This window comes from Thermobia domestica, chromosome 6 (assembly GCF_964235325.1).
Source record: "Thermobia domestica chromosome 6, izTheDome1.hap1.1, whole genome shotgun sequence".
In the NCBI taxonomy this organism is placed as follows: Eukaryota; Metazoa; Arthropoda; class Insecta; order Zygentoma; family Lepismatidae; genus Thermobia; species Thermobia domestica.
In genome coordinates, this window is record NC_137459.1 from 186842686 (window position 1) to 186870072 (window position 27387).

Consider the following 27387-nt stretch of genomic DNA (forward strand, 5'->3'; position numbering starts at 1 on the left):
GAGGCATTAGAGGGTAATAGCAACGGTGTCACTCATGATTGTGACTACTGTTTTAGAAATAAATGTAAATACAACAGCTATACAATGTGAATTGGGGAGTTAAATATACCGTCTCGTAGAAGGAATCAGTGACGATGACAGTGTTCCTCAGGACATTGATTTCGTTTAATTTTTCTGTATCAAGTGACAATGATGAAATGGGTGATGGGAGTTGTTCTGGAGAGCGATGCGAATGAAACGAATTTAACCGGTAAAGTATTTTTCATATTCTGACAAACTTTACAGATGTTATTTCATTTTTGCTACATATGTCGCGCTCCTGTACATACCTTGAAGTACAAAATTATAGGGTCGGCGTTAAAAATTGGAACAAAACGTGAAAATGAACATATTTATGTTTGGGAATCGGAAGCATAATTAAAGAAAAGGTACTTAGGTGTTGTAGCAATCTCGTCCGCCATTTACATGGTATTGGTTTCAAAATTTTAGTTTGTTTTGTGAAACACTGAAGTTATGCTTTGTAGGAAAAAACTACGTTTTATAATATTATAATTTTTTTTGTGCAGCCCACCATCACATATTATCATTTTCTACATGCAGATGACATTTCTAAGTCTGTGCATCAATTCCTGGAAAGGAAATCGCACTTTAGAACGTGCCAGCGCTTCTCTCACAAACGAAATGCTTGGCACTGTTTATGGAAGCCTACTCTCGCTGCTTGACGACGTATGACGTCATTACATTTTTTTCCCTCTGTTACTCGCTAACGGCTGAACGTAGCGCGATAAAACAAACACCCTTCCTTTTATAATTTTCAACTCTACAAATGGAAATAATTTGTAAAAGATGCATTTCGAAGTCGAACTGCTCCTTTAAGAAGCTGTGGCTCTAGCTCCTATAACTATACTCCTATATATATTCCTATAACTAAACGAGCTTAACAGATAGGAGTATAAATGAGACGGCAGTCTGCTGCACATAAACATGTGAAGATCACCAAATGTTATTTTTTATCAAACGCTTGACTCCAGGAAACCTGAAAAATCTAATGAAGGCGTCAATGAAAAACGCAACGCAAATTTAATCATCGCAATCGGAGCATGTTGAAGTGTGTCATGTATCTGTGTGCATGGATCCGAAGAGTGGTGTCACTAATTCGCACAATTCTTTGTAAAGAATGACTTGCACAAGATATTTTTCGGCAATTATACCTTCAGTGCTATTATTCTGACGTTATTTGCTGGTTATCAGGTCACATTGCCTTTCACATTGATAACGCAACCGACGGCGCTGCAAAGAGTACATATATATGTGTCGAGGTGGCCTTAGTACATCATTTGCGATGGTTGAAGTTTGGTTATTTTTCCATTGACGATTTCACCAAGTTTGCAAGTTTTCTGGAACCAAGCGTTCAAGTAACAAGTTGGTGGTGTTGACTACCTATGGCAATCTGTACTTGTATGTGATATTTAGATTAAGTCTGCTATAATGTGAAGAGTGCACATTTCATTTTATTCCTTAGAGATCTGAATTCGTTTTATCTTCCTTTTCCTATCCTCTTGACTACTGTTAACAATGGAAATCATTTGCGAAACGTTTTCTATGTTATTTCTGAGTGTATATACAAGATTTCACATTAATTTAATTTTTGTGTCCTTTTATAGCTGTAGTTGTGTTCATTTGCAGGAGTGGTACAAATTAAACTGTTTTGATAATCACTTAGAGCGATCTATAGGAAGTCTGGAACAAAACTTGAGGAGATGGAAAGGATCAATGCACAGTGATTGCCAAAATTTATGGTTTAAATTCAACGATATTTATGCTATAGAAGTTAAGGAAGGCACTGAGAACTTCACAAAAGAATTTGGAGTGAAAATTAAGGGCTGGTTAGGTGGTAATAAAGAACTGTTTAAGGAATTTCAGCATCAGGTAATTTGAATGTTGGTTATATAGAGACTCAGTACTCTTTATTTAATAGGGAAATACATGTATTTAATAAGAAGTAGCGGAATAAAAGTCCTTCTGTCATAAACACCGGTGAAAATATTGTAGAGCGCCGACTTTATTGGTTGATATGGAGTTACATCACCACAAGCTCGAATAGCATCTTCCATTTTCTTTGGCAGGCTGTCATTGTAAGAGAGAATGACATTCATGTTCTGTTTGACCCATTCATTGAACAATTGGTCCTACAGAGCAGCCAAATAGGAAATGTATTAATGTCTCTTCGTAATGGCTCGTTCCAGCATGTCCCATTTTTTCTCAAGAACACTGAAGTCTGGCGAATTGACGTGCCAAGTGAGATGTAGGATTTTCATCTCCTTTTGCAAATGAACTGGGCAAATACAGCACTTCATTTTCCAAAATTTGCATCCAATCCACCCCTTACGTCCAATTGGACCCTTCAGCTAAAAGATCGACCTCAGCACTCGAAAGACACCTCTGTAACATGACACTTTCATTTTTTTTAATTTTTTACCACCTACGATTTTATCCTTTTGGCTAAAGTAGACTGATGATGATAGTAAATGATCGTGAAATTATTTTTGTACTCTCTCACCAACACTCGGAACCATGTACACGAAAGGCACATGCAGTAGCCACTAGACCAGCAGGAAGGGCTCACTCCCCGTCGTACGGCTCTTTACACACACTCTGTGCTGAAGGCTTTTTCTGCCTTCTGCACAGCTATGGAGCGACTATCTTTGGAATACAGCAGAACCTGGATTCGTCCAACCATATGATGCATAGCTGTTGCTCTGTGGTTCGTGTATGTGTGTGTGTGTGTATAGACAGCTTGGGTCATACCCTAGCTACATCACTATTATGCCTACATATGCAGATCTCGTGGAGTAGTTTGCTGGGAGAGTGACTAAGGGCCATATGCATAGTCGACCCCATAGGGATTCCCTAGGCGAACCGTACCTGTGGGACACCTCAACCTTCTCCTTAACTGTGCAATGCATAAAGCTTCCAAAGTGACCCCTTAGGTACGGATAGCACTGAGGGCTGATTGGTCTAGCCACACCTCGAGCGAGGTTAAAATTTCGTCAAAAAAAAATTGAAGGTAAAACTCCGAAGCTCAGTTCTACTATGATAAGGCATTAACGTCGTAAGCAGAAACTGCATAGATACAATGTACGCTATATATATAAAAAAATGAATTAAATGTACTGAACTTTGTTCTTGCAAAGGCGGAAAAATAACATTGTAGATCAGGAATACAGTTTTTTTTTTTTTAATTTTCAGGTAAAGTTTATTAACTCGCAAAAAGAAATAAGGAGAATATGTAGCTAGAAAACTACATATATATGAAGTTGTAGCTTTACAATATAGATCCTACTAGAAATAAATTACATATACACTGCTTTTTTTTGGGGGGGGGGGACAAAATCAGCCCATAGTATTTTCGAGAATGTATTTTCTAAACAATTTTCCAGTAAAGGTTAACCTTAGGAGAGCATAAAAGTTATGTCCATAAATACAGTATTTTTCGGGGAAAATTCCATGCAAGTAGCGTCAAACTTATCTACTTATTTCTAGAGTATTATCAACCAATTGCGTACAATTCTATAAGGCACATACATTCTTAGCTAGTACATATAGTGAAAGCCACACGTCCCGAAACCACGCGCCAAACTTTGCAAGATGCTCATTACAAGCATTTTTTTTTTCATCTATTACGGTTTATGCCAAGGTGAAGCTGGAGGGCTATAGTCAAGGTGCGTCGTAGGGAACGGGCGAATTTGAGATGGTGGTTATACATGTAAGCGAATTAGGGGCTCACACCTGCAGACGGTTCTACGAATTAGAAAATTTATAGGTAAAATACGATGTGAAGCCCTGTATTTTTCGTGAAGGAATGAGAGTGTGAATATAAGTAATTACCATCAATGACAGCGTATTGAAATGAATTTTACGTGATAATGAAAGTATTTTATGTGTAAGTGTGATCTAGAACTGTCTGCTCGAATAATGCTCAATTAGTACAAAATATATGCATCAATCTGTAGTAGGTGGTCACTAGAACCTAGTTTTGCATTATAATTGCATAATTATGAACCATACTTCTTAACACTGTTTCCATAATAACAGGTACATGTGAATTGCTTACTTTCAGCAATTAGAGCGCAAAACAGGAGGTTGATGTTTTCCACGCTTCGCTTTCCTTATGTACACACCACCATCGCTAATGTGCCTGTTCCCGCGGACAAAATCACGTGTGATCCCTCAAATTGTGCCCAGCTTGGAATCGGTAAAATGCAAACTTAGCTTATGTTGGGCACTTAGCACACATTCGCGCATGGTTTTTGCACTTATTTATTTATAACATATAAGTTTGCAAGCATATTATAAATGTGTACACATCTGGTGGACAGGTAAGAAACCAAGAAGACGTTAGATCATAAGTGGGAAAAAATGAATGGTAGCGCTCCTCAATTTTACGTATGCTCACTGGGAAATGTAGGCAAACATTAACAGGGAAAAGGATGTAAAAGACATTAGTATAACATGTTCACGGTGAAATATGTATAACTGTTGAATCAATTTTCTCCATCAGTGATGATTCCAGATTTTTTTTCTGGTGGTGGCGAATTTCAATATACTGGGGATTAAATGTGTTAGTAACGATGAAATGTATTAGTAACTGGGAATCCACATTGAGCACGATAGGTTATGAGGTCCCCAGGGAATGTTATGGTTATCGGGGAGAAATCCCACTCGGCTGATCCCTGAAATGTCACTGGTCCCCTAAAATCAATTCTTAAGCTAATCTAAAATCCCTTTCTTTGCGACTTTTCCGTCTCAGATACACGATGGAGACATGTGAATGGTACAGTTTGAAAGGCAGTTCCATTCTGAAGAGAATGATGGGCGAAACATTATCCTAGGATGAATATGGATGTCTCAGGAAATGTTTACCTGAGATCCTGAAAAAAACATGTTTTTGGTTAGGCCTAATTTTATTATTTTATGGCAGGCTTACTTTTGCACCTAGAACACTGAAATTTTGCACAAACATTCACTCCACCGAGTAGTATTTACCAGATTCTTTTCAGATCTCTGCGTTAAAACAGGGAAGATCCAGAGGGGCAAAAAGTTAGAAAAAGTGATATTTTAACCAGAAAATCCTTTCCTTGGCGATTTTCCCGCCTCAGATACATGATTGAGACATATGAATGGTACCGTTTGAAAGGTAGTTTTATTCTCAAGAGAGTGATGGACGAACCGTGATTCTAGAATGAATATAGATGTCTCAGGAAATTTTTAAACTGAGATCAGGGTCTTTTACGGTAATCTGGGGCATTGTGGGGATTATTGATAAATATTTTTCCGCCCTTACGATTCAAGATAGAAGCTTGAAACTTGGAACACATATTCAGTCCACCGGGTAATATTTATCAGATTTTTTTCAGATCTCTACGCAGGGGTGTAGCCAGCAGTTTTATGTAGGAGGGGCCCGTCGTTTTTTAGGGGGGGGGGGCAGCTACAATGTACCAAGCCAAAGAAATTGTGTTGCAGCTAGTGCTCTTGAGGCCTGGAAAAAAACGGAAAATTTTAGTTTCCTTCTGGAAAACTAAAAAGCTGGTTTTTAGATTATTATTATTATTATTATTATTATTATTATTCGTTTTTTCTCCATAAATTATATTCCAGGTAGTTTTTATTATGTTTAACCAATAACTACTGTCCCCGCCAAACGTTATGCCTTTCTGCATAACTATTTTAGTTTAAGCCCTTGTATCTTCATAAGAGTGATTTTCTTTGAAATTTCACTTAACTTATTTAAAATTTCCTGACAAAAATATTTATTTATTATTCGTCACTAAAATAATAATAATAATAATAATTTTATTAAAAGCTATATCTCATTTACTGTTTTAGGGGAACTCCACATATTTCGTAACGCTATTTTTGACCAATTTTTACCTTTTTCTCCTCCTTGTCACACTTCGTAACGCAAGGCCGAACCTCTTCAACTTTGTTACGTAACACTTTTCGATTTTTGTTTTTTCACCAATTTTGATTATTTTGGGGGTTATTACAATAAAAAAAAAAAACTATTTTTAATGGTAGAACTTTTTATTACAAAATGCTTATATTATTGTGAATATATTTGTAGCGTTTTTCGCCAAAAAATCAAAGTAGACCCGTAATAATATTTTAACCCCATAAGGTTGTTTAATTAACCAATCCTAATTCTTCAAAACTAATGTAGTTTGCCTAAGGGAATCGCACCCATCATTTTAGGTCACTGGTGATTGGCAAGAAGAAAGTACTGCGGAAGATGCAGTTAGAATAGGATCTAAAGAAATAACATCGACCTCTTCTTCCGAGATCCAGAATGCTTCGTGCATTTGAAGTTCGCCAGTGTCAACGACGCAAAGTTCTGTTCCTCGTCGAACACAGATTAGAAGTGGCTGCAAACGTGAAGGAGCAGGAACATCACGTTTGTGAACAATTTTTCGAGCATCTTCTTTGGACTTTGGACTTCAGTTTACCACTTTACAAATTCTTCTTGTCCTAAAACAGTGCGAGAATGCGAATAAATCCAAAAATTGAAAAAAAAAAAGTACGATATTAATATCTGACGAATTATAATATCTTTCGGTTTTTAATATATTTTGGTTTGCAAATCGTGGATCGTTCCGTCGCGGAAAATATTATTTCACGAAAAAGAGTTTCTTCTGTTTCACATGCGAAACCTCTGAGAAGAAAAGAGTTGGTAACGATTCGAATCAAAAGTTTTAAATAATATTCTCAAAAATAGCAATACGAGTGGGAACGCGAAGGAATTTTAAAGCGGTGGTTACTGTCACTAACAATTAACTCTGGAAAAGCGTGTGTCGTACATGTAATGCTGCGATAGCCTCAAAACGGAGTTTTGTTGTATTGCAAGACATACAGAGTTCCTCACCATTCATGCTAGTGTCTAGTGCATCTTGGAATTCCTACTGTATGATTCAATTTATATAGGCTATAGTTCACAACTTTCCAAAATAATGGAAAAATCTATCTATATATATATATATATATATATATATATATATATATATATATATATGAAAGTGACTACATTTGTAAGTTAACTCTTGAACCACCCGACTGATCACGATCAAATTTTCAACATAGATGAGTTTCGGGCATCGAATCCTCGAATTAATGTCGAATCCATAGTTTTCAGAGTGGCTGATATGAACAATGACACTTCCGATGCCATTTAAATCAAATTTTAGTCCCCATTAGTACTCCTAAGCGGGGTGGTGACGTAAAAATAATTGAAAATTACCGATTAATTGGAATCCAAACTAAAAAACCGAATAACGTTGTTTTCACCTAATTTTCCATCTGATATAAATATGTTTTTTAAACATTAGTTACAGCATACAAAAAAGGTAATGCCGGCCTACTTACAAATCAGTTTAGTACCATTGTTGTATGGTAGTATTTATAGTACCTTGTTAAAACATTTGTTTCCGAACTGTCAAATATAAATCGCAGTAAATTGTGTAATCTGCTGTGAAAAGAAAAAGTATACCATACTATTTTCCGATTGATGTAAGGAAGAGATACCATACTATTTTTCGATTGGTATGGTAAAATAGTATTTTTCCATACTATTTTACAGTAAATTATTAATTATGTGTAAACTTTGTTATTTTTAAGTGACTGAAACGAGGTAATCTTACGATGATGCTTTAAGAGTTGGTCATTTGGGGGGGCCGGGCCCCGATGGGCCCCCCTTGGCTACACCCCTGTCTCTACGTTCACACAGTGCCGTTCCAGAGGTGCCCAAAGTGTGACAAAAAAAATCTAGGAAATTTCCCTTTTCCCCTCAATTTTTCCCACTCCTGGTATATGGTATGGGAATGTAAGTGGTACCATTTGAAAGCCTGCTCTATTCTGAAAAGAATGAGGTGTGAACCATGATCCTAGAATAAATAGTGCAGTAGCTGCTTGACTGAAAGTCTAGAAAAATACCCCAAAAACCCAAGCTCTTAAAATCTGAATGGCAAAACCTATTGCATACTGGCAACTTCAAAGGCTTCAAGTAACGAAATGAGGCATATCGAAGGGGTATGGATTTATTAAAAAAATATATTTGCACTTGATATCGTGTTACTTATTCAAATTTGCTACAAACTCACTCCAACATCTATACATAGCAATTCATCTCCTTTGTGAGTCTCATATCCTTTACTTGTGTGAGTAAGGAGACATGCACAGTGGGAAGGAGATTCATGGTTATAATAGAACGATGCGCTGAGTAGAAAGCGCAGGTTCAGCTAGTCTCTATATTAAAATGCTAGGTTTATATGTTTGTCGCCAATCCTTTCGACAATGAGATCTCGAAAACCACAAGTGCTAGAAACGTGCTGTTTTCGCTGGTCGATTCCAAATTTTTTGTAGATTGTCCAGTTCTAATTGAATATTTAAAAAAAAACAAAACATGGCTGTTATTTCTTTATTACAGTTTTAGGGGTATACTAGAAGTATTGATTTTTTTTTTAAAGAAAAGCATCATATCCTACGAGTTATACATTCCAACACCACATATCTGTATGCAGAGGCTGTATATGTCTCAGGCGTTTGTTTCATGGCCAAACGATAATGAAAAACGAAGGATAATCATTCCTACAAACTAAGATGAATCTTTATTGTTTGGAGAGTGTTTTGCCCACTGAACACTACATATCACTGACATTATAATTAATTGTGTATGTAATGCATTTGCTTATCACATACTGCATATAATAAGAAACGAAACAGTGATCATACATGAATTAGAAACTCCAACAGGAAGTAGGCTCAAATCTTGTAAACAGTGCAAGAATCTGAAAAAATAATCGGAAAAAATCTCCCCTTTATGTGATACCTCTTGCCGACTTTTATCAAGACGTCTTTCACTTGTGTCTGTAAAGGTACCTGTACAGATGTGAGGAATACTCATATGTGAATGATGCGCTGTGTAGAGAGCGCAGGTTCGCTTAGTGTGAGATAAGAAATAAATTTTTAAAAACTATTTTAGAAATTGCATAATTCTTTTGTGAACATCCTGTATATACATTGATTTTGCTGTTCCTGGCCAATATAAAAATTGTAACCGATTGGATTTAAAAACAGCTTCTTATCCTATTTCAGATAGCAATAATTCTAACGGATTAGATTATATATTGATCCTCAGTTTGAGCCTCTGAGGGACGAGTATAATTGTGGATAAAATATCCATTTGCTCCTTACCCGTTTGTCGGAATGCTGAAAATATGCGTATACATTAATATGAACACGAAACACCTCCAATCAAACACAGAAAATATACATTACCTGGGCAACGAAAATTTATTGGCAATTCCAGTTTAAGAAAATAAAAACACGACACACAACGTATAGATCACTAACATTAAAATAATAATAATAATAAATATTTAACGACTTTCTATGAAATGCCCTTTTTATTGTGATTCACTTAATTCACGATCTCACTTTTCCAGAGGGGAAGGGGAGGTAGAACTCCTACTTAACGATGCAAAGATTAGCTATGGCTGATATTTACTTCCTTAAATCATACTATTTCGAATTCACAGTGCATCAGAATTGAATAACCATTGTACTATAATTTAATCTTCTGATGAGGTTTTCGACGCGCACTTAATAATGTTGTATAGAAAAAAAGAAGCCCGTCGAGGTTACTTATTTGAGGCGTATATAGATATACACACTGAAAACCCAGGGAGTGCTTTCACAGGGTGGCTAGTGCATTGCTCTTTCAACTGGGAAAGTCTTGAAGGGTTGACAGTGGTTTATTTAAATACACAGAGTGAGCAAATGGAGTTATGTGCGTACGACATATGTAAAGCATGCTTCAAGTAAAATATTCAGTCCTGGAAGCATTGACTTTGTTATCTGAGAACTGCGTTTCGTGAGACGGTTGCTGGCCATGGTTTCTCATGTACGTTAAAATAATGCTAGCTTACTGTATAAAAATGTCAAAAAATAATAAAAGAAAAAAAACATTGTTTATAAATAATTTACATATAAGAATATTTTACTTCAAATATTTCGATTAGCAATATTGTGGACTGGTGACTGTCCGTCTTTGCTACACCTGCTGCAATGAAAATAGAATTCCAATGAAAAGATGCTTTGTTCTGTTGGCTACGACGAACTAAAGAGGTTTGGCTTCTCATCTATGTTCAGCAACACATAGAAAGGGGTTTAGTAGTATTCAGAAAAACAAATGCATTAACTTATGTCTTTTAAGCCTAGAAGGAAATAAAATACATTTAAATGAACTGAAACTTTTATTTTATTTCACTTCAGCCAAGGTTGTGGTATCTTTAGTATCAGAAATACACAATGAGAATTTAGATTTTTAAACTTGCGAACCACTAACGCATTAAGCATTTTACCACAATAACTTGTAAATCAACAGAAAGGTAGTGTTTACTGACATTCATATTATAAATATTTGAGATTTAATGTCCCGCAAGTATAATGATAAATGCAAATGAACTATGATGAAATAATTGTGAAATGATAAAGTAAGGACATACGTACAAGAAGTCACACATTACAGGTTGAGTGCTCTATCACTGAGTGAGCCACTGTTTATTCTCTTAAACAGTTGATGTCGGAAGATTAGTACAACTTACCACAGTCACCAGACCTCTTCACTAGGGTTACTATATACTCATGAGTGAAAAGCAGGACAAATGTGGTCAAAAAACAGGTCATATTTAAGAAACCATTGAAGCCAAAATTTTTCCGGCGAAATTAACAAAATGATATACAAAATTATCAAATATATATATAAAAAATTAACAAACAATGGTATGTACTAAATTAAATGCAGTAATCTGACTTACAGCATAGAGCTTACTTATTTGTACTTTTCTAACGAGCCAATTTTTTTCAGCACCAAAAGGTAATTATAAACTGACTACATGTGAAATTTTTTAAATTGAACTTCGCACAAACCATCCATTATACACTCTCAATACCCAGCCTATTACGCTCTTTTGTCCACTGAGCACCCACTAAAGAAAAAAATCTTTCAACGTTTGCATTATGAGCAGGAATTGAAAAGAAAAATTCACACAATTTTAATAGTTCAGAAAAACATTCAATATTACAGTTATTGAAATAGTTTGTCCACTTTTTGTGCATTGGAGTATCAATGAATGTTTTGTCTTGCTTCTTTACTACTATGTAGTTTCTCAAATTTACAAACTGATCAAACAATTTAACATCATCAATGTTAACCCCCCTTCTGTTTACATAATTCACAGTTTCTTCAACTTCTGACCAACTTAGTTTTGAATCCAGAGTCAACCATTTAAAACATTCAAAATCTTCCATTGACTTCACTCATTTTTTGAGATACTCAAGGCAGGAAGTATAAACTTGACTTATTTGTTCAGAAAATTTATTACACATTTTCTGCAGCCCAGTTTCCTTTAACTTGTTCAGAACGTTATTGACTTTCAGAGGTATAAACTTGTGCTCTAGCCTACCTTCTAACACATTAATAACACTCTCAAGATGTAGCTTCACTAAAATGAATGAATTGTCCTCTCTTTCAATTTGTTGAATTTTCTCTTGTTATTTTGTCAGTCACTCATGTCTGTGTTTCAAGTAAGCTTCACTTAAATCGTTACTGAAAAAAGTTTTTAAGATTGGAGGAGGGTGGTCCATTGAAAGAAAATAGGATTTTAGTGCTGGGTACATTTCAAGCACCCGCTCAATGGCTGGAAAAAGATTCAACTGCCGCGTCTTGGAGTGACTCAATAACGTCTTGTAATTAATATTTACAAACTCACAGAACTCTTTAAGTGTTTCATTTCGAAGTGTATAAACAGAAAAATAGTCGAAAACTTTTAGAGTAATACTTTCAATGTCAATTGGCAATAAATCGACACCATATTGAATGCTGTTGTGTAAAATATGTGCTGGACATCCAACAGCTATCGAATTTTCATTGACCTGGCACTTCAAATTTGAGAAAACATTGTTACCTTCACTTCTTCGTATTCCACCAAAATTCGTATTGCAATTATCACCCCCCAAATGCAACACACGTACTTTCCATCCCCTTCTGAGACACATCTTTAATTAAGGAGGAAATTGTTTCGGCTTTTTCGTTTGTTACATTTCTTAAATCAATGAGTTTCGTTTGCAATCCACTTTGTTTGAAATTGAAATATTGAATAACTATAGGAAACATTTTTATGTTTCCGTGATTACTCCCATCTGTACTGACGCCAATGCAAGACACGTTCTCGGTTTCTCTCACACAATGCTCCACAGACTCAGGACAAATTACACTGTTAATAATGGCCTCGCGCTTTGTTCACGCACACAGGTTTTTCGCTACTTCACAATCTGGAAATATTTTTGCTGGTAATTTGGAAAAACAATCCATTGTATTGTAACTATTGTGATGTACAATGGTACAATAGGCTAACGTTCCTTCTGCAGCGCGTATTTTGTCGGTCAATGGCGAATTTATTTTAGAGAATTTGTCAGTTATTTTGGATGACGATGATGTACCCTATGTACTACTTTTATGCTTCGTTGTAGAAATGAGATTTTCCAGGTCCAGTGCACCTCGGTTAGCAACAGACACGTACATCCCGGCCTTGCACACTAAACATTCAGCTTCTTCATCTGTACGTCCTTTCTTGAAGCACTTGTACTTTCTCTCTAGTTCTGCAGTAAATTTGCACTTCCTCTTCCCCATTGTTTACTGTAAATGGAAACACTGCACTACAGCTTTGTGCACAAACTAAAAGAATTCAGTTTTGACGTGTACACTCAACTGACACTTTCTTGCTCATACGTGAAAACGCGACTCAATTGTCATCACAAATTCAATGTGGCCAGTTGCAGTTCCAACAAAAAATCCTCAGTATAGATGAAAACACACAGAAGCGATGTTGAAACATAAAGGTTGCTTTACATACCGTATATCCGTGAATTACGTGTTTCACTTGCGCATGGGGTATTTTGTTTGTTTTCCTGTTGTCATCAAAAATAAATTCAAGAAGTGTTTCTCCTCTTTATCTGAAATCACTAAGCTTAGTATCGAAACCAAACCAAGTTTGTTTTTCAGCACACACTGGGTGTGCTTTGCAGAGCTGGCTGCTTGCAGACTTCACTTGAAGCTAGCATGACTTCTGGGTTTACTTGAACAGGGTTGGGAATATGGTCCCTATGCCATGTACCTTACAAGACAGCATTCTTTATTTCGTGACTACATCATGTTAAAAGTATATGAACGCATTCAAGGGGTCTCTAATCGTGAAGATCTGTGAAATTAGCAATTTAATGAAACTACCCCATACTAGTAATTTCTCATTCCTTTGTCGGAAAAGTTTAAAATGTTCGAAGCTACGAGCAACCCACAACACAATTGACAATCACTCATACTAGAGATGAACATTTTTTTTTTTTTTAAATTTTTGTCTTTATCGTTAAATCTTTTGTACAAGAATGTACTAAAACGAATAGTGACGTTGAATTTAAATGGAATAAAAGTATTACCATCGAGACACTACCATGGGAGACAGGCGCCAAGATTTCAATTAACAACAAAGAAAGTCTTTCAGTCTTCAAATCTCCTTCTTTTCAGTTGTATCTAAAACGCGGAAAGCATTGAAACGGTGTCAATATGAACAACTAACCTTAAGTATGGCATATTTTCTTCAACCTGTAAAATCATCCCAATGAAAAGTCGAATGGCAATAATGATGGAATATATTGTTTCGGGGATTTCAATAAAACAAAACTAGGTTCCTCATTTATATATAATAAACTATTTGCGTTATTGACTTGACAGCGGCGTAACGCGATATATATATATATATATATATATATATATATATATATATATATATATAATATACAGAGTGTATCAGACCACCCATCCCAGGCATTTTTCTCGGCTCGTAGTGCACGTAGACATTTCAAACCAAAAAATTGAATTACCAAGTCGTATGTGAAGAATCAAATGGTGATGCTTCCATATCCAGTGGCGTAGTGGGAATACTACTACGGGGGTCAACTCCAAAATTTCAAGTGGAAAGTGATATAAATTTCGATTTTTTTGGAAGTACTATTGAAAAAGAAACAACTCTTACAGGAAACACTTTTCTTTAAATTCTATGGTTTGGTATCTACGTCTGTTATTTGTTGTAGAATTACTACTATTCGAGTCCCAGGCATTTTACTCGGTTAGTAGTGCACGTAGACACTTCAAACAAACAGATTTGGTGCAAGACAGATTGTCACGATGAAAGCAAGGAATGAAATTACGTGTTGCATGTAAGTTAGGAGATTCGAAAATACTTTTCCCGATATGTGTGAAAAAGAGCTGAAATGCCATGTGAAAGAGTTAGCTGATCGCTTAATGACATTATCACGAAAAGAATACCTGAAGCTAGTTTGACTTAGCCGAAAAACTGAAAATGAATCACAGGTGCAACAGAGATAAACAGAGCTCTGTGAAAGATGTTTACTATGAGTTTATGAAGTGACATCCCAATTTGTTTCTTAGAACTTCTGTGTCTACAAGTATATTGAGAACAAAAACTTTCAGTAAGGAAGAAATTACAACGTTTTTCTCGAATTAGTTCACACTGATGGAGAAATATTCTTTTCCACCATCACAAACATTGAACATGGATGAGACTGGTGTATCGTCGTATCACCCCAAAGTGATACGTGAAAAAGGGAAACGAGTTGTGGGCAAGTTGACGTCGGGCGAAAGAGGTCGAAATATAACGTTGATGTTCTACATGAGTGCTACTGGTCAGTTTGTACCATCCCTCTTCATATTCCCGCATCAGAGAATGAGTGAGAGATGGTTGATGCTCTACCCGAGAGCATTGCTGTAGCAGAAAGTACTGGTTGGAAAATGTGTGATACTTTTTTAACTTGGTTGCAACACTTGTGAAATTCTGTCGTCCTTTCCCTCAGAACTCAGTTCTGCTAATTGTTTATGAACATGGCAGCCATAAAGAACTGAGTGATTCAATATGCGAGGGATCACATTATTCACTGCTCAGTATTCCTTCAAATACCAATCTAAGACTCAACCCATTGACAGGTGTTTTATGAAACAGTTTAAAGGCGCATACAATTAAGCTTGTTCACTGTGGATGCGCAAGAATGCTGGAGTAAATATAACAGAATACGATGTAGCGCAACGTGTTTCAGAGGCATACAGAAAGATGTGTCGCATGGACATTGCTCTCAATTGATTTTGTGTGCACCGGAATATATTCACTGAACCCTCAGATATTCACAAACACCGACTATCTGTCCGCAAACGTGATTCGTGTTGGAAGATGTTACACTAGGCCTACCTGTGAATACCCACAACCTTCAACTTCGGCAGTGGTTTAGGAAAAGGGGGCTACTTCGTGTTCGTCGTCTGCAGCGGATCCACGTTTTCCACATATGACGCAGGAATCAGAATCATCTTCTCCATGTATACTAGTAAAGAGCTCTCTATTAGTGAAGAGTTATCATCACTACCGGAAAATCGCAAGAGACGTTTAGCGTCACGAACCAGAAGAACTGGAGGGAGTGCGATACTAATATTTTCACCATATAAGAATCAAATTGATAGAAAAGTGACTTCAGCACACGAACTACCAAAGGAAGGTCGCAAGAAGCTAATGAAGCACCACACCAACAAAGAGAAAATACGAGCAGGAAAGCACCACTGAATTCATAATTTGTGGTTAAACGTTCAACGAATTCTGGGTGTAGTGTGAATCCTGTGACGGCTAGGCTCATGAAAGTGCACCCCTATCGAATCAACAGATATCCATTACATACGTGATCACTGTCAGCTTCGTGGGTAGGTGTTATTATTGTTCCTTTAAGTGTAGAATATAATGTTTTTCAAATAAGGTAGATGCAGGTAAATACGCCATGTTAAGGGTGTTTGATTTTTTATGGCCTTAATTTTCATGAAACACAAAGAACAAGACATGTGCGTTCCAGAGTAGCCTTTTCTGCGTATAGAAAAAATGTGGCAGTGATGTTACTCAGTTTTGTGCCCACGGTAAAAGAAAAAAATGTTACAAAGTGGCGTATTTACTAACACGTGCATTTAATTACGCAAAGTCTAGCATACTACTAGAAATCTGTAATAAGTCTTGACATTGCTTACATCAACTGTATTATACAAACTCAAATATTACTACAGAAGATGGCTGAAGCAAAAATAGAACAACCAAACTTAGGGTTGCCATATTTCAAAAATGCAAATCCAGGACGCTACTAAATTACGAGAATCTTGAAATGCTTAAAATGGAAAGAAGTGTTACATACTAATTTACTTTCTTCCATTAGATAGAGTTGTTCAAGTATTATGTTATCACATTTTTAGTCATTTCACTAGACTTTCTCCCTAATTAAGCAAACGTAAGCAGATGATTTACTCCCTCCCTCCTGGTAAGCAAATTTGTTTTCCTTTCAGGATTTATTATGTTTGTGGTTTTCAGAGTTTGTTTCAGCTCATTCAAGGTATGATGTTTCCTTTCACATGTTAAACTTTTTTACATATAGAACGGTTAATTTATTGGAAATATGTTCTGGCTGAGTTTGTTATATTATATTCCTTGTAAGCAAACTGTAATATTTCCTTCTTTTCTTCTTCACTAAAACCCGGGACATTTAGTCGTCCCGAGAAATATTTTCGGGACTCCGGGACGAATGGCAACCCTAACCAAAGTAAAAGATGAAGATAAAAAGATAAAATGTAAAAACTATAATCTCCAAAGTTGAAATGAAGTTCCACACTGAAAAGTTTTAGTCCATAAGAACATATACAAACAGTGTCACTGTACTATGACTTAAAAATAATAATAATAATAATAATAATAATAATAATAAAAACTGCACTAATATTACATGGAACATGTGAGACAAATGAAAACATCTTTGTCTTCTTACAGTCAGTCCTGCACAAACCCTGGCGTATTTCGCTGCACCATGCTTGGTATTGATTTAGTAGCCATGGAGTCAGAAATACTGAAATTGCACGTACAAAACAAAGTGTTTCTAGACGGACACGAAAAAAAGCGTACATTGCTTTAAACAATCGGCAGTGTTCTGAGTTAGCACGGTACTAATAACGAATTCTTACCTCTAGTGAAATAATAACGTTCTTCCACGGAACCTTCCCGAAACAAATAGCACTGCACGTCACGTCGTAGCTGTCTCAGCGCTGCCTCCCGGAGTATTCGTCAAAATGGACTTGTACGAGACCGTGGCACATATTGGAGTCGCATTCCAGTGGATTTCGTCGGAAAGGCCCCAGCACTGAACACTTGGCGTATTTAGCTGTACTAGCGTACATACTTGCAGTTAGCTTATCTTATGTGTCCGGTTGTACCTGCCAATTTTCGAAATATGTGAAATGTAGCGATTTGTATTGTCACTTGTTTATTTCATTATTTTTACATTTATGTCGATATCTTCGGTTTGTTAATAAAGTTCACATTCCAAATAAATATTTCAGGCTTATTTTGGAACAATTTTACACCTTATTACCAAGAGCCAGCTCAATGTGTTAAAATGTCCGGGGCCTATCCCCTAAGAATGTGAACTAATATTCTCATGTTTAAGTTGCTAGATTTACTTTCGGAAAATACTTTGGACTCTTCAGTTAGGTACTAACTTGTGCAAAATAAAAAGTTGGACGCCATTAAATGCTCCACCTAAAATTAGGGGAGCCAATGCCTCCGTACATCCTCCTTCCGTTTTGTTACGCCACTACGAGTTTTATGATTCCTGATGCAGGCCTGACCATGTTTTCAAAACTTTTGTGTCCTTTTACCACAGGCTGCCAGTATGGAACAGATAATTAGGCCTGAATAAAGGTCTCAATATTGCGGTCAGAGCTACAGCATTCACTTTTCCACCAATTCTACCTGATTTCCTATATGTATGCGATGTGCATTGTTAAATCAGTGTACAAAAGCATTTTTTCTCGCTACAAGTGAGTGCTGCAACAGATCAACGAAAGATACAAAAATCGTACCAACGACAAACTACATGAAATCAGTAGGTTCCGTTCAAAAACAATATTACAGGGCTCATTCCACGTCAAATCACCCAGGCCATGTCACCCACCAATTCAGATTTTAATGAAACTTTGTGTACTTGTTAACACTACTAAGGTATGAAGACCTGTAAAATTTACCTCCCAAAATCCTGATAGTTTGTGAGAAATACGAGACCAAAGTTTCAGAATTTCAGGCATCCCGGTCGTTCTCGAGACCATCTGATATTTCGTAGAGCTTAATACAAAAATTCATATCTCAGTATCTAAGCAACGTATCACCTGGAAATTTCTACCCGAGGTTTATATAAGTCTGTAGAACTAATAAAAAAATCATCATCAAGATTGCTGTAAATTAAGGGTGATAAATGCATACTTGCACTTCAAAATAGTTAATTTTTTGTTTAAATTTCTAATTTAACATAATGTGCATTATCGCTGTGAGCCGGACCAATTACCGTGCTGCTCTTTTTTAAAAAATTGAACCTTAAGGTATGTTCTAAGAGACTAAAATAAAATTAGTGGCTTTTTGAAGGCTTCGGTTAGTAATTCTCGTTTAACCCTTCAAGGCCAACGCGCCAGCTTTTCGTGTCATCTGTAAAGTGTTATTGCCATTGATGCAAGCAAGGTATTGGCACAGTATTGCTCGATTCACTCACACGGGTCTCAAGTAATTACTAAGTTTACGTGTTGTTTGTGTTGAAATGTGTGGGGGCTCAGAGAAGCGGGATAAGCAGGCTAGAAACATTCATTCTTGAAATCTTATAGTTTTTTTTTTTTTTTCTGTTTGCCGAACTATTAATATAATCAAAGTGAATTTAATGTTAAAATTGAATTAATTTTCCAAATCTGCAGTCCATTATCTTTCAAATAGAGTAGAAATGAAGGTTATATAACAGTCAAGGGGAAGCCAGTGCCAGATCAAAGTCCTGCCAACCAAACTTAACCTAACCGTACAAGCTTTTAGTCATAATGCAAAGTTTTGTATGACTTGAAGAGTATACATTTATTTAATATATTTGTTGATATATGTATCTATAGTGTCAAAGATCTTACGTTCGTAGTTGTTAAATATACAGGGCGTCTCAAAAGTCCCCTGACACAGGGTAATTGTTATTATCATAGTTACAACAAAATGTAAGAGGAAAATCAGTTTCCAAATATGATGTTTTCAATCTAAAGTGAAGGATTTTTTAAAATCGGACTAGCCGTTGGGGCTGTGCACTCTTTATGCGCCCAATGTTAAACGAAAATGCAACGTTGACATTAATAGAGGGGCTGGGGGAGGTGGATCAATTTTGTAAAAGTATGGGGAATAGTGGACATGTTTTAAATTAAGGCTGGCCATCGACACGTTAGCGTAAAAGACAGTAACTTCATTCACTTATGTTGTGGGTCCAGGTAAATGGCAATGTTGCATTTTCATTTAACATTGGGTACATAAAGAGTGTACAGTCCAAACGGCTAGTTCGATTTAAAAATAAATAATAAAAAATCCTTCACTTTAGATTAAAAACGTCATATTTGGAGACGATTTTCCCTCTTACATGTTGTAACTCTGACAGTAACCGAGTTACCCTGTCAGGGGACTTTTGAGACATCCTGTACACAAGGACAAATGTTCGTTTCATGAGCACCCGAATAAAATACTTTCTCCATCTGAATTTCTAAACTCTCTGTTATTTTTATTGTGTAGCTTTCAGTATTTGAGACGAAGTGAGATTGACCGAATTTGCAACTGTGGGAGGGGAGTAAATTTCATTTCTTCATCTCAGAAGTTTTAGCTGTGAACGTACATGATGCATAATAAACTATCGAATCTAATACAGGAATAGTTACGGATTGAAAATCGTTTAGTTAACACGAACATGCAAGTTGTGTCTTGAACTACCAAGCTGACGTGAAAAATCTTGTCTGAGCAATGCGAGTAGGAACATGTCTAATCTTGCCTGATTCTGCATTGTGGCCGTACAGTAACTTGTTCATTTCGGTTTCAGCTGTGTTTCTGTGCAGATGTTTATGTCGTGTTGAGTGCTTAAGACTGAATACTTATTGGGGTTGCTGCAAGACAGCTTTGTTCATCCTGTCAAGTGATAATTTGGCCTACAACGATGTCGCGAAGTGAATTAGAATAGTGCAGTGTAGGAAAGGAAACTAAAAGTGAATGCCACAAAAACAGCTATACACGAGTGGTCAAATTGCATTGTATTATCAGTGCATCCGAGAAAGAATTGTTACCCCAAAGGTGTGGAATCAGTTCTGATTTGTTAACTAGTGTTTGTGAACATCATAAAACATATTACTTGAAGAAGTATGAACATTATCAGACAAGTTGTTTTGATCCATTTAATTGAAAAAAAAAAAAAAAAAAAAACACTAAAGCTTTACGAAAAATAAGTGTTGATTTTGCTAATGAAATTAATAAAAACATTGACTCTGTAAAGGCTATTCCTGGACAAAAGATTGCGGTGATTGCAGAAACAAACTTGGGATTTCCTTTGAATGCAAAGACGTGGGCGGATTTAGTGAACACGATGTATGTTTTAGAAGAATCTGTCGCAAAGAACGAAACCGTAGAGCATCTTAATGTTTCACTTATTAGGGGAGTCACCTCTAAAATTCCATGCCATTCCGTCACACAACAAGCCTGCATATGCTAAAAGAAAGCTTGACTCAGGAAGTTCTGCTCTGAAAAGTAAAATAAGCAAAGTTGTGGGAAAAGAGCTTGTCTCTAAACAAGATTCTTGTAAAATTTCAAAATATGTGAAACAAAAGGCTCATGATATAAACTTCTTGATTTAATAAAGGCCAAACTCCAAGGCAGAAACACTAGAAGAGAAAAAGTACAACTCTTTAGTGGCCTCATCTTCTAGCAGGAAACAGATTGTCGATGAATTTAATGTGAGTGAATATGCCGTCCGGCAAGCAAGGGAAGTTCTGAAGAATAAAGGAATTTTAGCTATTCCTGAATTGAGAAAGAAAAAACAGCTGAGTGAAGATACAACGTAAAGAATTTCTACGTTGATGAATATTCCAGAATTCTACCTGGAAAAACAGTGAGTATTTCAAAAAATATACACATGGAGAAGCGATTATTACTTGGGAATTTAAAAGAATTATACTCCTCATTTAAACATCAACATCTCAACATTAAAATTGGATTTTCTAAATTTTGCACGCTACGTCCTAAGTGGTGTGTATTAGCAGGTTCTGCTGGGACACATTCCGTGTGCGTGTGTACAATGCATCAAAACGTTATTCTCCTACTGCATGCATGTCATATAGAAGAGACATATCAAGACTTGATCCGTCATCTGGTTTGTTCTGTGTACAACCGGGATTGCATGCTGAGGCATTGTTCCGAGTGTCCCTCCAGTGAAAATTTGAGGCAGCTTCTGATTGCAAAATTCGAGGATTTTGATCCTGGGGAGGAAGTAACATATTACCAGTGGGTATCAACGGACAGAACAGAATTTGTGAAAAGTACTGTCATACTGGACGAGCATGTGACAATTTTGATACGAAAGGTTGTGCCACAGTCATTTATTTCCAAAGCACAGTCACATTTCTTTAAGGACAAAAAGAAAAATCTTGAGCCAGACACAGCCGTCGTTCTGATGAACTTCAGTGAAAATTATTCCTACATAATTCAAGACGAAGTTCAAGGGCATCACTGGTCTACTAATTCCTGTAGCCCTACACCCAACAGTACTATATACACGTCTTCCTGGATCTGCAGACCTGACTGTTTCTAGTTTGTGTGTGATATCAGATGACTTGGAACACGATGTCGCATTTGTTTATGAGACTCAGAAATAAATAACTTCTTTTCTGGGAAAGCAATTTCCATATGTCAAAAATGTAAATTACTTTAATGATGGATGCGCTGCACAGTACAAGAATTGTAAAGACTTCATGAACTTGTGTTACCATTATGAGGATTTCTCCTTAAGTGCATCATGGTCATTTTTTGCTACAAGCCATGGTAAATCCCCATGTGATGGTATTGGTGGGACAATTAAACGTCTGCTTACTAAAGAAAACCTTCAAAGTTGTTCTGATTTTTTTAATACGCCAGAAAAAGTTTTTACCTTCTGTAGATCTCGCATTGAACATATAAATTTCAGCTTGCTGAAAAAAGAAACTCTCATAGATACACGCAAAAGCTACAAAATCGTTTTTCTGGTGCAAAAACAATTCCTGGAACACGATCATATCATCAGTTCTCTCCTCTAAGCCAAGCCTCGATTGGGAAAAAGCGAATCAGTGCTGATCCAGATTTCAGTTCCATTTTTCATTTTACTGAAGAAAAGACATCTCGAATGAATATCGCGGACATCACTAATTCGTGTCTTGCATGTGTTTGCGATAACCATTGGGTTTTTGGGTTAGCGTTAGGTAAGGATGAAGAGGAAAATGATGTTGAAGTCAAGACGTAACCATTGTTTTTTTGGGTTAACGTTAGGTAAAGATAAAGAGGAAAATGATATTGAAGTCAAGTTTATGCACCCTTTTGGACCGGCTCCATCCTTTTACTGGCCTTCTGCAGGAAAAGACAACGTGTGCCATGTTCCGATATCCAATATTATTTGTTCTGTGTGCGCCCCCTTTACTAAATGTACTGGAAGAGTATATTATTTTTCAGATAAGGAAGTTCAGTTTGTGGAGGAACAATACAGGCTGCGTTTTGCTTAAACGAAGTAGCAAGTTCCTTCAGTCTCAAATAGTGAAATCCAATCACTGAGATTGGCATATGCTGAGGCAAGAAATTGATTTCATGCACAAGGAGTTTTGCATATTTCTTTGGTTACAAATTTTCAATTTAATGTAGTGGAAAAGTTCAATCATTATTTTTATTTCGTTTTGAAGACTAAAATGTAACTGTCGTAAATGTTGATAAAAAGAAGTACGAAATTGAGTTTTGATCTGTACTTTGTATTGGTCCTGTTGTTCCTATTTGCAAATTACGTTTATGAAAGTACGTCTTCCCAATCGAAAAATAATCCGGTAGTGCCCCTCCCCCCCCCCCCCCGATTGTCATATAACTTTCATTTCTACTCTATTTGAAAGATAATGGACAGTAGGTATGGAAAATTAATTCAATGTTAACATTAAATTCACTTTGATTATATTAATAGTTCGGCAAACAGTTTTTTAAAATAAAATTTCGAAAGTTAATGTTTCTAGCCTGGTAATCCCGCTTCTCTAAACCCCCACACACTTCAACACAAACAACACGTAAACTTAGTAATTACTTGAGACCTGTGTGTGTTAATCGAGCAATGATGTGCCAATACCTTGCTTGCATCAATGGCAATAATACTTTACAGATGACACGAAAAGCTGGCGCGTTGGCCTTGAAGGGTTAAACGAGAATTACTAACCGAAGCATTCAAAAAGCCACTAATTTTATTTTAGTCTCTTAGAACATACCTTAAGGTTCAATTTTTTAAAAAAATAGCCACAAGGTAATTGGTCCGCCTTACAGCGATAATGCGTATTACGTAAAATTAGAAATTTACACAAAAAAGTAACTATTTTGAAGTGCAATGGTGCGTTTTTCACCCTTAATTTACAGCAATCTTGATGGTGTTTTTTTATTAGCTCTACAGACTTATGTAAACTTCGGGTAGAAATTTCCAGGTGATACATTGCGTAGATACTTCAATATGAATTTTTGTATTAAGCTTTACGAAATATTAGATGGCCTCGTAAACGACCGGGATGCCTGAAATTTTGAAACTTTGGTCTCGTATTTCTCAGAAACTATTAGGATTTCGGAAGAAAAATTTTACAGGTCTTCATACCATAGTAGTGTTAACAAGTGCACGAAGTTCCATTAAAATCTGAATTGGTGGGTGACATTTCGGATTTTTTTCTAGGTGATTTGACGTGGAATGAGCTACAGATAAAATATGGACGTTATCAATATGGTTGTGTAACATGCGGAAAAAAAAAATTAGATATCAATGTCCAGCTAGGGATGCACAATGTAGGAATTGCAACAAATATAATCCTTTTGCACAGTATTGTCCAAAAGAAGGACACGAATAGGTACAAAAGAACAATCAATGAATTATCTAATGAGACATACAGATGGAAGACAAGACCTTCATCGTTACTGCATTACAAGCATTAGATGACATAGAAGCAAATACGAATGTAGAAGGTGAATAAAACTTTAATTCAATGGAGATTTTATATTAAGCTCCATTCAGGTAGCCAATACAGAGAAGAGGGGGCGCGGTGGCACAGTGGTAGAGCGTTCACCTCCGGTGCTTGGGATCCCTAGTTCGATCCCAGCTCGCGCCGTGTGAACTTTGTGTTGGACAAACACCGTGCTCGTAGGTTTTCTCGGGGTTCTCCCGTTTCCTCCCACTTTCTTCATTCCACCATTTCATTTATTTCTCATCATCACCGTTTCCTTTAGCCTAACCGGCATAACCGTGTAACGTAAAACTTAAAGATTTCATTTCATTTCCAATACAGAGAAGAAAATATTATCCACTGGTAAATTATCGAATTCAGTCAGAAAAAATAAATTCAGAGGTTATATATGAGAATCTTGAACATGAAAATCGACACCAGAGGAATCAGGTCTGTAGACGCCACACCGACAACCCGATAGAAGAAACGAAACATCTTAATGTGAGTCCGGAGATAACTTCGAGGTCAACAATAATAGAAGGAAAGGACAGAATAGGAACAATAGAAGAAATCCAAAGTAAATATGTTAAACAGGTGAGCGTAGAAAATAAAGTAACGAAAGAAAGAAACGTAGAAGGAAAACAATACAGAAAAGTAGATAGTAGAACAATAAAGATGTGTAGAGGTAAAAGAGAAGGCGAAGAGATGGAAGAATTGCTCAAGAAAGAAAAAAAGAAAAAGTAGAGGTTGAATTGAAAATAAAGACACAAAAGGAGGAATGATGGAGGAAAGTGAAGAATTAAAACAAACGGTTGATATACAAGTGAAGAAAAAGAATGAGACATAGGTGGAGAAGCAGATCAAGAATAAAAGAAGCTGTAAAAAAAAGAGAGAGAAAGGAGAAATTTTCGTATGATGGTTATTAGTGGCGAAAAAGTTCCGATATAAAACAGTTGAATGTTTGTTGATTTCACCCCTATTGCCTATTATTGCGTGTACTTGAGGGAACCAATACGATATTTTCGAATATCGAAGCTTTTGATATGTTAATGATGTTGGGTGAATGTTGGCAGAATCATAGCAAGGCGCGCGTCTGTATGGTGAACAGTTTCCCGATCGTGCTCGGCAGTCGAGAAAAGTATTTCGGCACTGTGCACTTCTCTGCTCACCACAACAAATGTCAGCAGATCAGGTGCCGTGTTCAGGAAAAACTGTCTCCCGACATCCTTGTCGCAGTCCGTATGGATCAGCAAATCTCGACAGGACGATTAGCAAGGAATGCTGCTATTAGCCATATGACGATTTGAAGGATTCTGCACAATAATGCGTTCCATTTTTACCATGTTCATCTGCATCAGAAACTTCAAGAACAAGATTTCCATAACCGTCTGGGGATTTGTCAGTAGATGAGCGCTAGTAACCCATGTTTCCACCAGAATATTCTATGGACGGATGAGGCAACCTTCAAGAGTAATGGAGATGTTAACATACACAACGCTCACTACTGGTACAGCGAGAAACCACACTGGGTACGTGAAGTTGACAATCGACATATGTGGAGTCTAAATGTCTGGTGTGGTATAGTGAGAGGCCAAATAATATTGGCCCCCATTTCTTCGAAAGTACATTAACAGGGGTAGTGTACGCAACTTTTTTGTGAGATGTTCTTTGTGAGCTCTTGGAAGACGTCCCACTAACAACTCGTGAAACGATGTGGCTACAAGAAGCCGGTTGCCCTGCTCATTTTGCGAGAGTTGCTAGACGAACTGTTGCTCGTTTATTCCCAAACAGATGGATCGGAAGAGGAGACCAGTTTCCTGGTCAGCTCGTTCTCCAGACTTGCTCCGTTCGATTATTTCTTTTGGGGACGTGCCAAAGAGCTGGTTACCAAGGGCGACCTACTACAAGGGACAACATGACTGAGAGGATCCGTGCTGTGTGCCATGGACTAAGTGCATATGAAGTGTTAAGTCAAAAATATCCCGGTATGGATTCGCACGTGTATCGCAGGTGCTGGACGATCCTTTAAAAATTTATTGAGAGTTTTCTTTAGGTCCAAGTGCGATATATTGATAAGAATGTTCAGAATTTGCTCTTCACGTTATTTATTTTATTTATTACTAGCTGAATATATCCATTCTTCGCATGGGGGCTGTATTTGGAAGTCAACGCCTGTGAGAGTATCACCATTCATTTCAGTGATCGCAAAAACTATGGATTTGACACTAATATCGGTCATTTTGGGCTATTCTTATATGTATTGGTGTCCCCCCTCCTCTGCTGACCTCCGGCCAACATACAGTGGTAGCTGAATTTGCAAGTCATCGCTAATGGAAATGTCACTATTGATCTCAGCGACCGCGAAAACTATGGACTTGACACTAATATCGGTTATTTTGGATTACTTTTTCCACGTCTCGGTATCCCCCCAGTTACCACCAGCCCACTGCCGAATAGGGTGAATTTCGTAGTTAATGCGATCGGAGTTTCACCATAGATCTCAGCGACCGTGAAAACTATGAATTCGACACTATTATCGGTCATTTCTTACTAATTCTATCTGTCCCGGTTAACGCCCTCCTGAGACCCCCCTGGTTCGAATTAAAAAAAAAAAAAAAACTTCGTCTTGGTCTGGGGCCTGGAGCAAGATATCCGTGACCAAAATTTAGTAACTCTCGGTCAACTTATCTGCTCCCCAGGCCGGTCCCAGTAAACGCCCCCCTGGTTTGAAAAAAAAAAAAACGCTTCGTCTTGATCTAGGGCCTGGACGAAGGTACCCGTGACCAAATTTTGGTAACTCTCGGTCCACTTGTCTGGTCCCCAGGCCGCACACAAACTGACAAACACACACTCAAACAAACTCTTTATTTTATTTACACTACCCCCGAAAAGTTTCCGGACAAACACAAAATAAAGAAATTTTCAAAATGTAACAAAAGAAAACCTTACAATTTGGTTACAAATGAAAGGTGAAACATTTTAGAATCCGTCGGGAGAAAAGGTTTTGGCCTATTGTGGATGAATTAAGAAAAATAAACTTAAATATCGCGCCGTTGTGATCGTGCATTACGTACGCGTGCGATACAAAACGGCCATTACATTGCAAATTGAATGTCGAACACACAATAAATGCCTCATAGGTGTCTCTTAAGCTGCTCTGT

The 27387-nt window shown here is 36.9% G+C and overlaps 1 long non-coding RNA gene across 3 annotated transcripts in view; it reads left to right on the forward strand.

Annotated features, from left to right (window-relative positions):
* LOC145688364 (uncharacterized) overlaps positions 1-27387 on the forward strand; it is an 84949-nt gene that overhangs the window by 35871 nt on the left and 21691 nt on the right. The window contains exons 3-4 of one of the 3 annotated variants that reach the window (XR_014131886.1): positions 1687-1929; positions 16971-16986. This is a non-coding gene — a long non-coding RNA (uncharacterized LOC145688364). Of the gene's footprint in view, positions 1-1686; positions 1930-6252; positions 6998-16970; positions 16987-27387 lie in introns of those variants that run through there. The other 2 variants (XR_014131884.1, XR_014131885.1) reach the window with 2 other exon arrangements.